At 48.1% G+C, this 13614-nt stretch overlaps 1 protein-coding gene and 1 pseudogene across 1 annotated transcript in view; one reads left to right on the top strand and one right to left on the bottom strand.

The window, feature by feature from the left end:
- Window positions 1-3231, bottom strand: part of LOC110328357 — a 6983-nt pseudogene extending 3752 nt beyond the window's left edge.
- Window positions 3232-11164: 7933 nt separating this feature from the next.
- Window positions 11165-13614, top strand: part of Thsd4 (thrombospondin type 1 domain containing 4) — a 560327-nt gene continuing 557877 nt past the window's right edge. The window contains exon 1 of the mRNA XM_029543546.1: window positions 11165-11297. The gene's annotated coding sequence lies outside the window, so the exon portion shown is untranslated. The remainder of the gene's footprint in view (window positions 11298-13614) is intronic.

Raw genomic sequence — 13614 nt, 5'->3', positions numbered from 1 at the left:
GGGGGGAGGGGTATGGGAAACTTTCGGGATAGCATTTGAAATGTAAATAAAGAAAACAATAATTAAAAAAAAAAAGACTTCATGTTGAATATTCATTTTTATTGCCCAGGGCATGCATCTCCTTTTCATTCCTCTTGTGGAGACATCTTAATCCAGCATCTTCTTGGGGCTAGTTCCAGTATCTTTAGCAGCCATGGTCCTTCCCTTCAAGTTAAACCCCACAGCAGTGTATATGCTTTGTATTAGTTAATGCACGGGATTAACAAATAGGGAAGAGAATTAACCCCCCCCCCCCCCGTGTTGAGAGTACAAGAAGGACACGAGGTGTTCTGGAGCCTGGGAATCAAAAGAGAGATTACTCAGCAGCTTGCCTCTTCAGGATGCCATTACAGCTGCTCTTCAGCACCGAGAACGCTGAGCAAGGGGGAAGGAACAGACCTTGCAGGAGTGACTCTCACAAAGGAGCTGACACCGTCACAAGGATGCTTCTACCAGAAAATATGTGGGCTTTGGGGCTAAGCAGCTCTCCAGCTCTGCCTACAGCAGCCCAGCATGCTACAGCATATTCAGTTTCGGTACGGTCTACCTGGAGTCAGCGTCAGACCCCAACGATAGGACTTGGTTTCACAAGACCGTCTCCAGTTCAGATGCCAATCACAAGTCTGTGTAGCTGTAGACCAGGCTTTCCATAAATGTCCTCCTCCGGTTCAGCAGTTTTCTAGGGTGGCTTACAGAACTCAGGGAAACACTGTGTTTAAGTTTCCTATCTCATTGGACAGGGTATATAAAACAGCCAGAGAGGGTCCAACGAGAAAGAGAGGCTTCTGTCCTGTGGGAATGGGGATGTGCTATCTTCCTGGCACGTGGATTCATTTACCAATGTGGAAGCCCATCAAATCTCATTGTTCAATGCCCTTTCTGCCCTTGCTCTCTCCCCGAGTCTTTCCACCCATTCCTGGAAGTTTGCAGCAAGGCTAAAAGTTCCGGCCTTTTGTTAGTAATCAGTCCCAGCTCTAGGCTATCTAGGGCCCCTCTCTGAAATTCTGTTAGTCTAAGCCAGAGCTACTAACAAATAGAAACCATCCTACCAAAATGACCAACAACTACCCACCGTGCCCCTTAGGGCCCTAGCATTTATGAACCTTCTGAAAAGGTCCCAGAATTCCGAACATCACACAATCACAGAAACAGCCCGCAGCTGGCAAAACCATGCATTTGTATGAGGCAAATCATAGCCAGCTGCTGTGGACAGTCTGAAGCCACCCTTCATCCCTGCACCCGGGGTTAAAATGAAAGCACATTCTTATAATATTTCTGCATTTTTTAAAAAAAGAAACCAAAACTCTAGAATTCTCTAAAATGTTACAATAGAGAGCACTTGGAGAAGCCAACCAACACCAACCTCTAGGGCACACACATGAACACACACACACACACACAAATCAAAGTGGAGTTGCTTATCTACTGATATTCCATACAGGCAAGGCAAAATCAAACTGTTCACCTGCTCTCTCACGAACTGGAAAGATAACAACTTGGTTTCCCAAATAGACTGGCTTTGTATCTTAATATCGCAGGAAGAAAGAGTAGCATGCAGTAACCTTATGTTCGACAGTCAGCTATGTGTACTGTTTATTGTTCTATGCCCCTGATGCCATGATCTGAGGATGGTGACTTTGAAAGGAGCAAATTCTTGCTCTCCCCCTGCCCCTTTCTGGCTGTATCCAGTGGAGTCGTTCCACTCACTAGAACATGCATCTAGTCGGCGGAATAGAGTGTGCCCTGATCTTAGCACTGAAGAAAAACAGCAAATGAATACCCAACTGCGATTCACCAAGTTACAGTTTTGTGTTCTGACTTTGATCTAGACCCTGAATCTATGAACTTGTGACGAGTGGCTTCAGACTCTGATGGAGAACATGGGGACAGGGCAGTGGCATAGCAGACGTAGATGAGGTCACATGCAGAGCATGGTTCCCCTACAAGTCAGTGGAAGCCCTAGGTCTGTGTTTTTAGTACTGATTTCTCCTATGTATGCCTGTGCTGTTTCCCAGAAGCCTCTACTCCTCAGAGCCGGGTGAGGTTCCCTAAGCTCCCTCTTTGGGTCACAGTCTGTGGTGCATTCAAAGGCAGCAGTGGTGTTTAGGAATCACAGTGGAGGTTGCTTTTGGAGCAATCAGGTTGCCAGGTTTGATTTACAAGGACAACCATATTTTACTGTAGCAACTGTGTTAACAGTTATAGCGTTCAGTAATAAATTCCAATCTCTGTGGCTTAACGCAATAAAAGATCCAGTAGGAACTTAGGATTCTGGGCTAGTCCCAGGCCTCTGAGACTCAGGCTAGACAAGGTACCCACCATCCTGACCCCTCTGTGAATGAAGACTGTGTCCTATATGTTTATCTCACTCAATATTGATCAACATTCTTTTATTTAAAACAAACCAAAGAATGCGGTTACCTTCCCTTTCCAAAGCACATCACGTGGCCACCGATAAGTACAAGGGGACAGGGAGGTGAAATTCTCCCTTGTCACCAAGAGGGAGTGGGACCCCCAGTAAGGTGACCTTACCCAAACTGCAAGAGTGTTGGGAAAATCAAAACCAAAACCAAATAAGAGCAACAGCAAAAACCCCTCAGACTCTATAAAGTCACTTTCCAACAGGCATCAAAGCGAGCAGAGTGAGGATCCCGGGCGCGTGCACGTTCTCTTAGCCCTTGCACATTCATGCGTCTTCCAAGACTTGGGGACCCCTTCTTCAATAAGCCCTCCTGCAGAGGATAGTTTTTATTAGCTTCAAGGGAACTTCAGATGTTGACAAGGAAAAAGTTTGACCTCCCAGTTAAAGTTTATCTTGTGAAAATGGGTTTCTCTCCTCCTCTTGCAACAACCTGCAGGAAGGAAGGAAGACCAGAGGGAGACAGGGAGGGAAACGGCCCGACACCCTTTGACCCACTCACAGTATCAGATTACAGACTATTGGGTGATGTGGTTTTTCCTCCACTCTGTGGTATTTTCCACCCACAAGACAAGGTCAGAAAACATTTGTATCTTAATCCCCATACTTATTCTTGCTCGCTCGAGCTTGTTCTCTGCTTGGTTTCATACCCTTTCTTCATCCTTAAGAGATGCCTTGTGACAACCCATGAAGGGCAACCTAGCCAAGCACATCAAGGATGCATCAAACCTCCTCAGCAGGAAGGTGGAGAGCATGAGTGTCTGTTCCCACATCACCACTGGAGTCCAGTTAGCAGTGAGTTAGACTTAAGCCCCTCTTCAGAAGAGAGTTCTGGGGCTCAGCGAGGTTAAGTGTCTGCTCAACATCACATGATTAGAGCCCAGAATAACCCCAGCTATTATTACTTTCCCCACCCCCAATAACTGCTTTTTTTTTTCCTACTCTACTTGGCAGCCTTGCATCCACCCTTCCACCCCTAGAACTGCCTTGATACCTGCCAGACAATGCAGGGTTCTCCACCTTGTCTAATGGCATCCACAATCCAGGAAATGTTTTATTACTTTCGGCAAGTTAAGAGCAGTGAGGTTATTCGCTCTTAATGTGGGAATTTGTTGGTGAGCTTGTACATACAGGAGGGTACTTGTTGGGGCAAGTGCTTTCCTGAGCATGCTCAGTGAAAGGATGGATGCTCAGTATAAACATGCTCACCACTGTTCAAAGAGGGAGGCTGTTGGATATGTCCTTCAGGTTGTAAGAGCATGCATCCAGAAGGAAGAGGTGGTAGACACACGTGCTCCTGGGCAAAGAATGTAGTGTAAGGAGCAAAATGTACACTAGGTAGCCTGAAGGACTGAGCCACGGTGGTCTGGTGACCTTGGCTGGTTCCCACGCAGGTGTGCCAACAGTCTCTTAAAGGGAAAGCGGCTTTCTCCCATGGAAGTCTGACAGTTTGCCAGGAAAGAAGGCCACGCTGCTTACTAGCTTACAACTTGCTGACCAACACAGATGGGACACAGGGTGAGGTGGTAGCCATGTAGCTCAGCTGCTGGGCTCCCGGTTTAAGGGACATTGTTTCTTGGACCTCAGAGCTTGTCATGAAAGCCTAGAAGCCTGGGGAACAAAGCTAAGTTCTAGAAAGACACGTAAGGAGGGGCAGAAACTGCAGGTGCATGCTACCCATCTGGGTCTCAGGACAAACCTGTGTGTGTGTTTGTGGTCTAGGGGTGCTTTTATTTTACTCTCAAAGAAAAAAAGCAAATTGATTAGGAGAAGTATCCCCTTTACATGAGCCTGAAAATGCCCAGGTTTAGCTAGGCATTGGTACACTCTTTTAAATCCAGCACTCCGTGGCAGACGTGGGTAGATCTCTGAGTTTGAGTCCAACTTGATCTACAGAAAGATTTCCAGGAGAGCTAGGGCTGCACAGAGAAAACCTGTCTAGAAAACACACACACACACACACACACACACACACACACACACAAAGAAAGAAAGGGAGGTTTGATGTGTATGGTATTTGAAATTTGAGAATTAGAAAGCTACATTGGAAGCCATGAACTTGAGGCTAGCCTGGACTACATGCAGAATAAGAGGGGAAAAAAAAAACCTCTCTAAACACTAGGATTCCATGAGTTTAAATAGGAAAAGATGGGCATAGCAGGAAGCTGGCCCTGGACATGATCCTGTGGTTTTGGACTGGCACCTAACTCAGGGGGAGCTGTTCAGGATCAGTCTCCAACAGGAGCCCCATGACTCTCCCCAAATCAGTAGGCATGGGAGCTTGATTCATGACCAAGACATAAGCTGTGGGGGCTTTGTCCTGCAGCCCTGATGTACCATTGTGGCTATATGGCAGTCATCCACGTTGTGGTGAATGAAAGAAGTGATTTCAAATGCAGCTTGAAATTTTTTTTTTTTGAGAAGCCACATACTTCTCTGTGTATGTCATGTTTCCCCAGATGGATCCACAACGAGCCGTGTAATTTCCCTCTTGCATTTTCTGAGCCAGTGGTACATCCAAGAGCTGGAAGAGGCTTCAGAAGATGCGTGAGCGGCGTCTCTTCCTTCTGACAGGTGTAGTCCTGCTTCCCCGCATTGGACAGCCACAGCTGTAGAGTGCATGTTTTTCTATAATGGGTGGCCAAGACTAATGCTGGCATAGGTTTTGAGACTCGGCTGTCTAACATCAAACTGCCCCTGATACACAATGGTTTCCCTATTTCATGGTCAGAGCCGTAGACTGGAAACATTAAAGGGTAAAAAGGAACAGCAGGGTCTGGGGAAATAGTTTGTCAATGGCCTGCATGAAGACCATTGCAACACCCATGCAAAAAGCCCGTTGTGGTGACTCATACTTGAAATCTCAGTCCTAGGAGGCAGAGACAGGTAGACCCCTGAAGGCTGCTGGCCAGCCATTCTAGCCTGATTGGTGAACCCCAATTCTCAATGAGGCACTCTGTCTCAAAAACCAAGATGAAGTGATGGCTCAGCAGTTAAGAGCCCTGGTTGCCCTTCTAGAGGACTTGGGTTTGATCCCCGGCATTTACAAAGTGCCTCACATCTGTGTAAAACTCCAGCCAGAGGATCTAATGCTCTCTTCTAGCCTGTGAGGGTGCCGGGCACACATGTGGCACACAGACGTGTGCAGGCAAAAGACACATAAACAAAATAAAAATTTCAAAACCAAGGTGAACAGCTCCTGAGGAATAGCCTCAGGGTTAACCCCAGGCTCTGCATGCATGAACACACATGTGCAAATTCACGTATGTAAACATAAACACATACCTGCACACACAAAATTTATACCGAAACAGTCAAGTCTGGTGAGGAGTCACTATTGGCTCCCAGTAGTCAAGCAGGCTTTGGCAGAATGGAGGGATGAAGGTGTGTGAGGCAGGTGGAGCCATCAACTCTGGTTCTACGGGCCTTCCTGGGCTGTGGCGCCTTGGTTTTCTACATAGGCTGTATTGGAAACCCCTGCACACTGGCTTTGCAGTGTCGCACAGGCTTTACTCAATGTCACCTTCAACCAGAGAGCTAGTTTGCTTAGAGGGAAAATTGCCCAGGCGGCCAAAGAGATAGTTATTTCCAGCGATCTAAGTTGATTAGCTTAAACACAGCAACTGCTTCCTGGAGGAGCTCTCAGCCACTGACTGTCTCTTGGGTTTGCAGTGCTGCCCACTACGGGTACAAGAGGCATTGTGCACAATGTGTGAAGGACAAGCCCTTATTAGGAGAGTCTCCCAGGAAGCGGGGAGGGCAAACAGCATTCCTTTATAGTGATGGATTTCTTTTATTTTTCTTTGAATAGTTTCATTACAAGAAAATTGTGGAATGGAATTGCTTTTTTTTGCAATACTTTGAATATATATTTTGTAAAAAAAAAATCAACCAAGGGGCCACCCCCACTGGGGTTCCTTTTATTTGTGGGGAAAGGATACAACTCTCAGAAGTGCTCATGAACATCCCTGACAGGGAATGGGCTAGCATAGAACAACTTTCTCCATCATTTAAAACCATATCCATTTCTATTTGCTGATGGGCAGCTACCACTTCCAGCTGTTCCCACTTCTTCACTGGGCCTCTCCCTAATTCATCATCCAGGACAGCAGGGTCTCCCCTGCCCTAGTCCTTAGCTTCTATTGCTTTCCATACAACAAGGCCTTTGTGGTTATCTAGTGTTTATCCACCTGGCAAGTGCTTCTCGGTCATCCCAGCTAATCCCCTGCCTCACATCACTCATTTTTTTCTCTCTTGGCACTCTGAGCCCTGGACACATCAGGCTGCCTCTGACTCCCTCTGGCCCTTCACAGGTGGCTTCCTTTCTAGAATAGACCTTTCCCTTCTCTCCTCTCTTGCTTGGGTCACTTTGCTCATCCTGTTCCATTCTGATTCCTTTCAGGGTTGCCTCTCTTAGTGAGGGGCAACTTCAGATGGAAGGCTGCCTCCTGGCTGAAAGGGGGAAAAAGAGAAATAATCCAAATGCTTGGAATTCCAAAGGTTGTGCTGTACCAGGTAAGGCCACTTCGCTATCTCTGCTGACAGGATATGAGCAGGAGAGAGGAAGAGAGAGAGATAGAGATGGAAATAGAACGGGCAGGGCAAGATAACTAGAGGTGTGCCTGAAGCCTCTGGGGCACTTCTTGGGAATCTCGACAGTCCCCGGACAGTCCTTCTAAATACCTTGACCCCTGTGATCTCAGAGACTGGCTGCAGACAAATGAGTCTCTGGACTGTCATGTACTCTTTGTTACAGGTCAAGTTGCAGCCAGCCATAGGAAAGAACACAGGCTCAGTGTGTCAGTTACTAGTCCAGACCCCTGGAAGAGGAAGGAGAAGAAGCGAGTTAAGGAGACAAGCGAGAATGTTTATCCTGAAATACTTAGATCCACTTTACAAATGGTTTATATTTAATCGCACCTTTTATTTATATTAGGGGGACACGTATGGTAGAGTGTTCGTGGAAGGCAGAGAGCCGCTTGCTGAAGTCAGTTCTTACCTTCTGTGGGTACTGGGGATCAAACTCAGGTCATCATGCTTGGTGGCAAGCATCTTCACCTGATGAACCATCTTGCTGGCCCCCAAGAAACGGTTCAAAACAATAACGTTTCCTAGCACTCGAAGAGACTTTATTGTTGATTTTATGGTTCCTGGCAGTCATCCAGGTTGGGTTTCCTTCCCTTAATTAAACCCCTCTCACACACATAATGGTATGTCTCCTAGGTGATTCTAAATTCTGTCCAGTTGACAGGAGCAGCCTCACCATCTCTCCTCGTCACTCATTTGCTGAGCCCGAGCCTGCTTTGACGGTACAGTGTATCCAAATTTCCAAGCAAGAAGGTGAGAACTTTTTAAGAACTGTGATGGATTCTCATGACTCAACAGGAGGCTGAAACGAGGGGTTTGGATCCATGTCTGTTTTCTTTCCGCCTTCAAATGCTAGCAGCTAACAAAGTGGCTTCCCTCCCTGCTGGGACACAGTCCCTGAAGTACCATGCTGTGTTCAGAGCTTGGGCGGTCTGGCTTCAAGAAACTGTCTACTGGCTAAACAGCCTACAGCCAAATGACTCTGGGCTATGCTGCCATTGTCTCCCCTCTAGCAGTCTCGGGGCTCCTTGGCCAGGGGAGGAGCCAGAACCCCATGCAGTTTTCCTTCCCCAGGGACACACTGAGCTCTGCCTCCTACTCTATCCACGAATTCTGAGAGCCCAGCACAGCACTCTTGACATTTTCAGGAGCTCTCCCTCACCCCACGTGATCACTGTCCGTCAGCCTGGGGGGCACAAGCAAACACAGTGCCCTGTAGCTCTCTGAAGAGGGCAGGTTCAGGAGATGGCAACCCACACAGGGTTTCCATTGCATCCTGAGCAACATGTTTGCATAATTATTTTGGCAAATTATTTTGCCAAAACAGGTGTAGCCAGAGGCTCTCCTCCATGTGCAGAACTGACACGCTACAGATGGATTATGGTCTTTTTTTTTTTTGTAGGTTTTTGTTTATTACTATTTTAGGGGACAGCTCTAGGGCCAGCGGGCCAATTGGTAGTAGCCACATAGTAGAGCATAGTAGAGGCTTTAATGGAACATTGTAAGGGGCCTTTAATCAGAGTATTTCAACCAAGAGCATGGGCTGTTTTCGGAAGTGGTAAGAATCCTATGTCCTCAGCTACAACGTGAAGGTGGTATGTTATATATAGATGACAATGGCACTTCAGGCAGACACTAGAGCTAAGCGACTGCAGCTGGCCTGTGACCGTCATCAGAAGCACCTGCCCTTCTTTACCCAGTCTCTGGGTGAGGGGTTAGTAGCTTATTTCATACATGGCACAAAATCCTCCCCATCTGACTCATATGTACATAAACATACACATAACCGTACATATATAAACATATATATATATATACTCACACAAACATATATATGTATATATATAGACATACACAAACATTCACACATATATAAACAAACATACATACAAACATGCATACAAACATATATACATATATAAAGAAACATAAACATACATATGTACGTACATATGTGAGTTAATAACAAGATGCGTAACAGGGCTGCCAGTAAACAGTAGGAAATGGGAAACCTCCCCCTCTAGCATAAAGAAGTGCGCTTATATAAACAATTCATCTTATGATGACTGGAGTTTGCTTTAAAGATTTATTTTTATTTATGTGTATGCCTGTGTGAGTGACTGCCGTGTGTGTGTGTATGTGTGTGTGTATGTGTGTGTGTATGTGTGTGTATGTGTGTGTATGTGTGTGTGTGTGTGTGTGTGTATGTGTGTGTGTATGTGTGTGTGTGTGTGTGTAGAGCTCACAGAGGCCAGAAGAGGGTGTCAAGTACCCTGGAGCTGGAGTTCCAGGTAATGTGGGGCTGGGAAATGAGCTCTGGCCTCGAAGAGCTGCAAGGACTTTTAACTGCTGAGCTTTAAGTCCAGCATTTCTTCAAAAGTAAAGCAATAAAGAAGCTCATGCCCTTTCCTTGTGCTCTGTCCCTGCCTCATTCTGTTACTAAGTACACATTGTCCTTTAAGAATTCTTGATTTCCGGTGGCATTGGGGATAGAGCCAGGACCTCATTCATGCCAGGCAGGCACTCTGCCCCACACTACACCCCAAGCCCTGTTTATGCTCTTTGTTTTGAGATAGGATCTCCCTAAATTACCCACATTGAATTTGAACTTTCAATCCCCCTACCTTAGCCTCCTAGGACCTGGGATTATAGGCCTGTACTACCAGGCTCAACTATGTTGTCTGAAACATAGTTTCCTGTAGCTCAGGCTAGTTGCAAACTGGATACAAGGATGACCTAGACCCTGCCCCCCCCCCATCCTCCTGCCTCCTCTAGGGAAGTGTTGGGATTACAGGTGTGCAGCCATCTCCTGGCTGTTGGTTTCAAATGGATGAAATGAGTTAGTGTGCAAGATCTCTTTGATTCACTGAGTCTGGATGTGAGACACCCAGGAGTGGTATAATCGCACCTGCCTCTCATCAAAAGCTGTTTGTTTGAACCAGATGGACTCAGAACTCAGTCAGCCCCAGCTGGATCCAAGTGCCAGGCTCTCAAAATCCACTCACCCTCTTTGGCCTCATCCCTGTGTTTCCCAGCTCCCTTTGTTATTGTTTTAATGGTGGGGTATCTTTCCTCTCTCTCTCTCTCTCTCTCTCTCTCTCTCTCTCTCTCTCTCTCTCTCTCTCTCTCTTTTTTTTCTGCTCCCACAAAGCACACCACACCCAACCCTGATGTGGCCTGGCCCTGAAGTAAGATGCTTGCCATTCTGCCACCACCCACATTAGCACAAGGGTACACCTGCCCTTTCCCAAACAGCCCCTGCAGGCAGGCTTTTGAGGCAGCCATAAACAAACAGGCTCATTCACATCAAGGGAGAGAGACTCCTGTCTGTGCCTAGAGGCCTCTTCAATTGTTTAAGGTCAACCTGCCCTCGCTTGATAAAAGGGGGAGGGGGAGATTTTTCCCACTCTTGCTTGCTTCTCTCAACTCTAGACACATGGGTTGACTTGAAACATTTTAGCTTCTTGTTTGGACTCAAGAATCCGGGAGTGCGACCAGTTCTATGGCTTGATGGCTCTGCAGGCAAATGCACTTGCTTGCAGTCAAGCCCGAGAACCTTAGATCAGGCAAGTATGCTGAGTTTTCCTGGTCCTTAGGGAGTTTTTGTCTTCGGGATGCCCTGGAAGCTAGAAAGGAAAGCTTCACTGTAAACCAGCCTCAATCCCGTGGTTGCAACCGGAATGGCGGTTTCTCGATACTCAAGGATGTCCTTGTGTCTCTGGGGCAGCAGTCCTTCAAAAGCTCCCACCAACTGCTGGCTAAGATGAAGGCAGCTTCTGACCTTCAGACTCTGGTCTCCACTGACTTCTTTAACCTCCCATTGACGGCCCTGGGCAGCCCGGGCCCCCTCTAAGTTCCATGATCATCACTCTCCTGCCTTCTAGCCTCTGTCCTGACAGTCTTCCCTTCTGCTGCCTCTCCTGGTGGAGGTCCTTTCTCCAGGTTCCCAGGGGTCCCTCTTCCCCTGGGGTGGTTGGGTGGGCCAGGGCAGGCTCTCCCCTAGACGGCCGCCAGGGGGCGGCAGGGGTGGCTGGAGGTGACAGCGGGAGGCCGCGCGGGAGGGCAGGGCGCGCGGACCGCGCTCTCGGCCCGCAGACTCCGCGCCTGAGCCGTGCGCTGGGCACTCGCTGGCCGCCCGCGCACCCGACACACCGGGGCGCAGCGGGAGCCCGTGCGGGGCGGGCGGCCGTCCATGCGGCGGCGCTCGGGAAGCACGCGGGGCTGAGGAGTCGGCCGCTCCGGACTAGCCCAGGTGAGCAGATCGCGCAGCCCGGCCCGCCGCGGTCCGGAGCCCGGGGCAGCTCCGCAGACTGGCGCGCGTGGGTCCGTCGGGGCCCGCGGCAGCTCGGGATGTCGTACCTGCTTCTTTCTTCCCTTTCTCTTTCCTCTTCTGCTTCCTCTTTCTTTCACACTTCCCCTTCCTTTTCTCTTTCCCATCCTCTTCTATTTCCTCTTTCCTTTCTCTTTCTTTTTCCCCTTTCCTTTTCCTCTTCTTTTTCCTTTCCCCTCCCTTTCTCTTTCTTTTCTCTTTCCTGGAGGCCTGCTCTGTCTTTATTCTCCATCCTTGACCCTCAACTCTAGGACCTGGCCCCCTGGGGTTGCGGGGAGCAGCCACTGGCCCTGAGGTATGTGCAGCAGCTCAGAGCTGAACTCATGAGTGCACCTATAGCACTTGTAGTCCCCGCCCCAGCTTTGCTCCCTTTCTTAGCCTGGGATTGCTGATGGAGTGTCAGCACCTCTGGAGCCCCAGCCCATGGCCTCCATCATTCTGGCTTCTTAGAAAGCCTTTGATCCCCAGGTCAGGTTAATCATTGTAACCCAGTGTCAGTACTCTCCTAGCTGGACCTGTTGCTGCTTCTGTACCTCAATATAGCTCATATACCTGTCGCCCTGAATGCGACCGAACAGTTAGCTTTTGATCACTTTGCTCACCTTGAAGTGGGAGAGATCTGGAAGTGAAGCTTCAGTTTTCTTAGAAAAAGCTTCAGCTGTGTCTTGGGAAGAGGATTTCGAGGTACCCACTCAGCACATGGAATTATGGGTCTAGTGAGATCTTAAGCAGTCCCGAAGCTTTCTGTGCATCCCTTGCCAGATAGTGGCTCACCCTTTTGCAGGCAGTAGGTGAATTAAATAAAGCCTTGGATCTGTGGCGCTGAAGCCCGTTAGACTTTGGAGTAAGTGAAATAGCCAGAACTCAAGGAATTTTCATGTCCAACTTTCTTTGCATCCGAGACATCTGGGCATCAGCTAAGATCTCCCACCTTTTAGAGCCACTGTGTTATCTTGGACATCATTGTTTTCTCTGACCTGGTAAAGACTGAAGGGATGCAGTTGCTGGCCCTGAGAGAATCTTGACTGGGTCTCTGTGTACAAAGGTGCAAACAGTTTTCAATTCCTATAGATTTTTGTTGGCACCATAGCTGGATTCCTTTGAAAAGCACAGTTCTGTCCTGGAAATTAATGTGAGGAAGCAGATGAGAAGTCCTGGGACTTTCCTATAAACCTCCGCGGGGCTGAAGCAGGGAATTCCCAAAGGTCCAGCCTGCAAAATGATTTTGGGTGGTGAGAATGCACGGAGCCCCTACTGACACAAGTGAGTGCATCGGCCTCAGGGAGGGGGAAGATGCCCTCACGTGATCTCCGCGCCCAACCCAGCCCAGGGCGGGGTACCAGACTGTCTTACCCTCACTCTTCGGAGCTAGGAAGTCTCTCTAGCCAGGTGTAAAGTAAGGAAAACCAGATAGTTTTGGAGGAAGATCAGGATGTGAAGTTTCTGTTTTGCCTAGCGATCTTGTCTGTTACCCACAGAGTCTGAGCATGAATGGCTCTTTCCCTCTCCCCAGGACTTCACTTTTAGCCCCATTGGCCGTTGGTGTCCCTGTTCAAGCCCCTCACCCCCAGCACCCGTATCCCATTCCCTACATGCAGAGGTCATTTATCACAATGCCCCTTCCGCATTCTTTTATGATATCTCCAATTATTTTCCTGCCCCTACCTTAAACCATGTCCAAATTACAGTAACAATCTCCCTCCTGACTCACAGCCATGGGTGGCTCTCTTCATTTTAAATCCATCTTCTTTCATGCTGACAGATTAATATTCCTGCAATTCTGACTTCACCACATCATTCCCTGCAAGGAATCACAATGGCTCTCCAGTATTCACTTCCATTTAATTTGTCTTCAGCAAATATTTCTGAGCATCTGTTGTGTGCCAGCGACTATTACTGTGTGCTGGGGGTTTATACAGAGTAAGCCTGGCTGGGTCACTGGCCTCCAGGGGCTGTGAGGAGAGTAGCTAATAAATGACCACCCAGGGAGAAAGAAGGGAAGTAAAGGAGACAAACAATGAGCGGGTGGGGAAGAGAGAGAGAGAGAGAGAGAGAGAGAGAGAGAGAGAGAGAGAGAGAGAGAGAGAGAATATATCCATGTGCAGACACAGATGAGGGAGAAATTGATTCGTGTGCACAGAATAGCTTTGAAGACCTCAGCTGCAGGCTGCCTTTTGAACTAGGAATGATACTTTCATGACAGATGCAGAGTCTACTGCAAATACCACATCCCCCCCCC

Source organism: Mus pahari, chromosome 10 (assembly GCF_900095145.1).
Source record: "Mus pahari chromosome 10, PAHARI_EIJ_v1.1, whole genome shotgun sequence".
NCBI lineage: Eukaryota > Metazoa > Chordata > Mammalia > Rodentia > Muridae > Mus > Mus pahari.
Note: the sequence above shows the minus strand (reverse complement) of the source record. Positions and strands in the feature narration are given on the sequence as shown.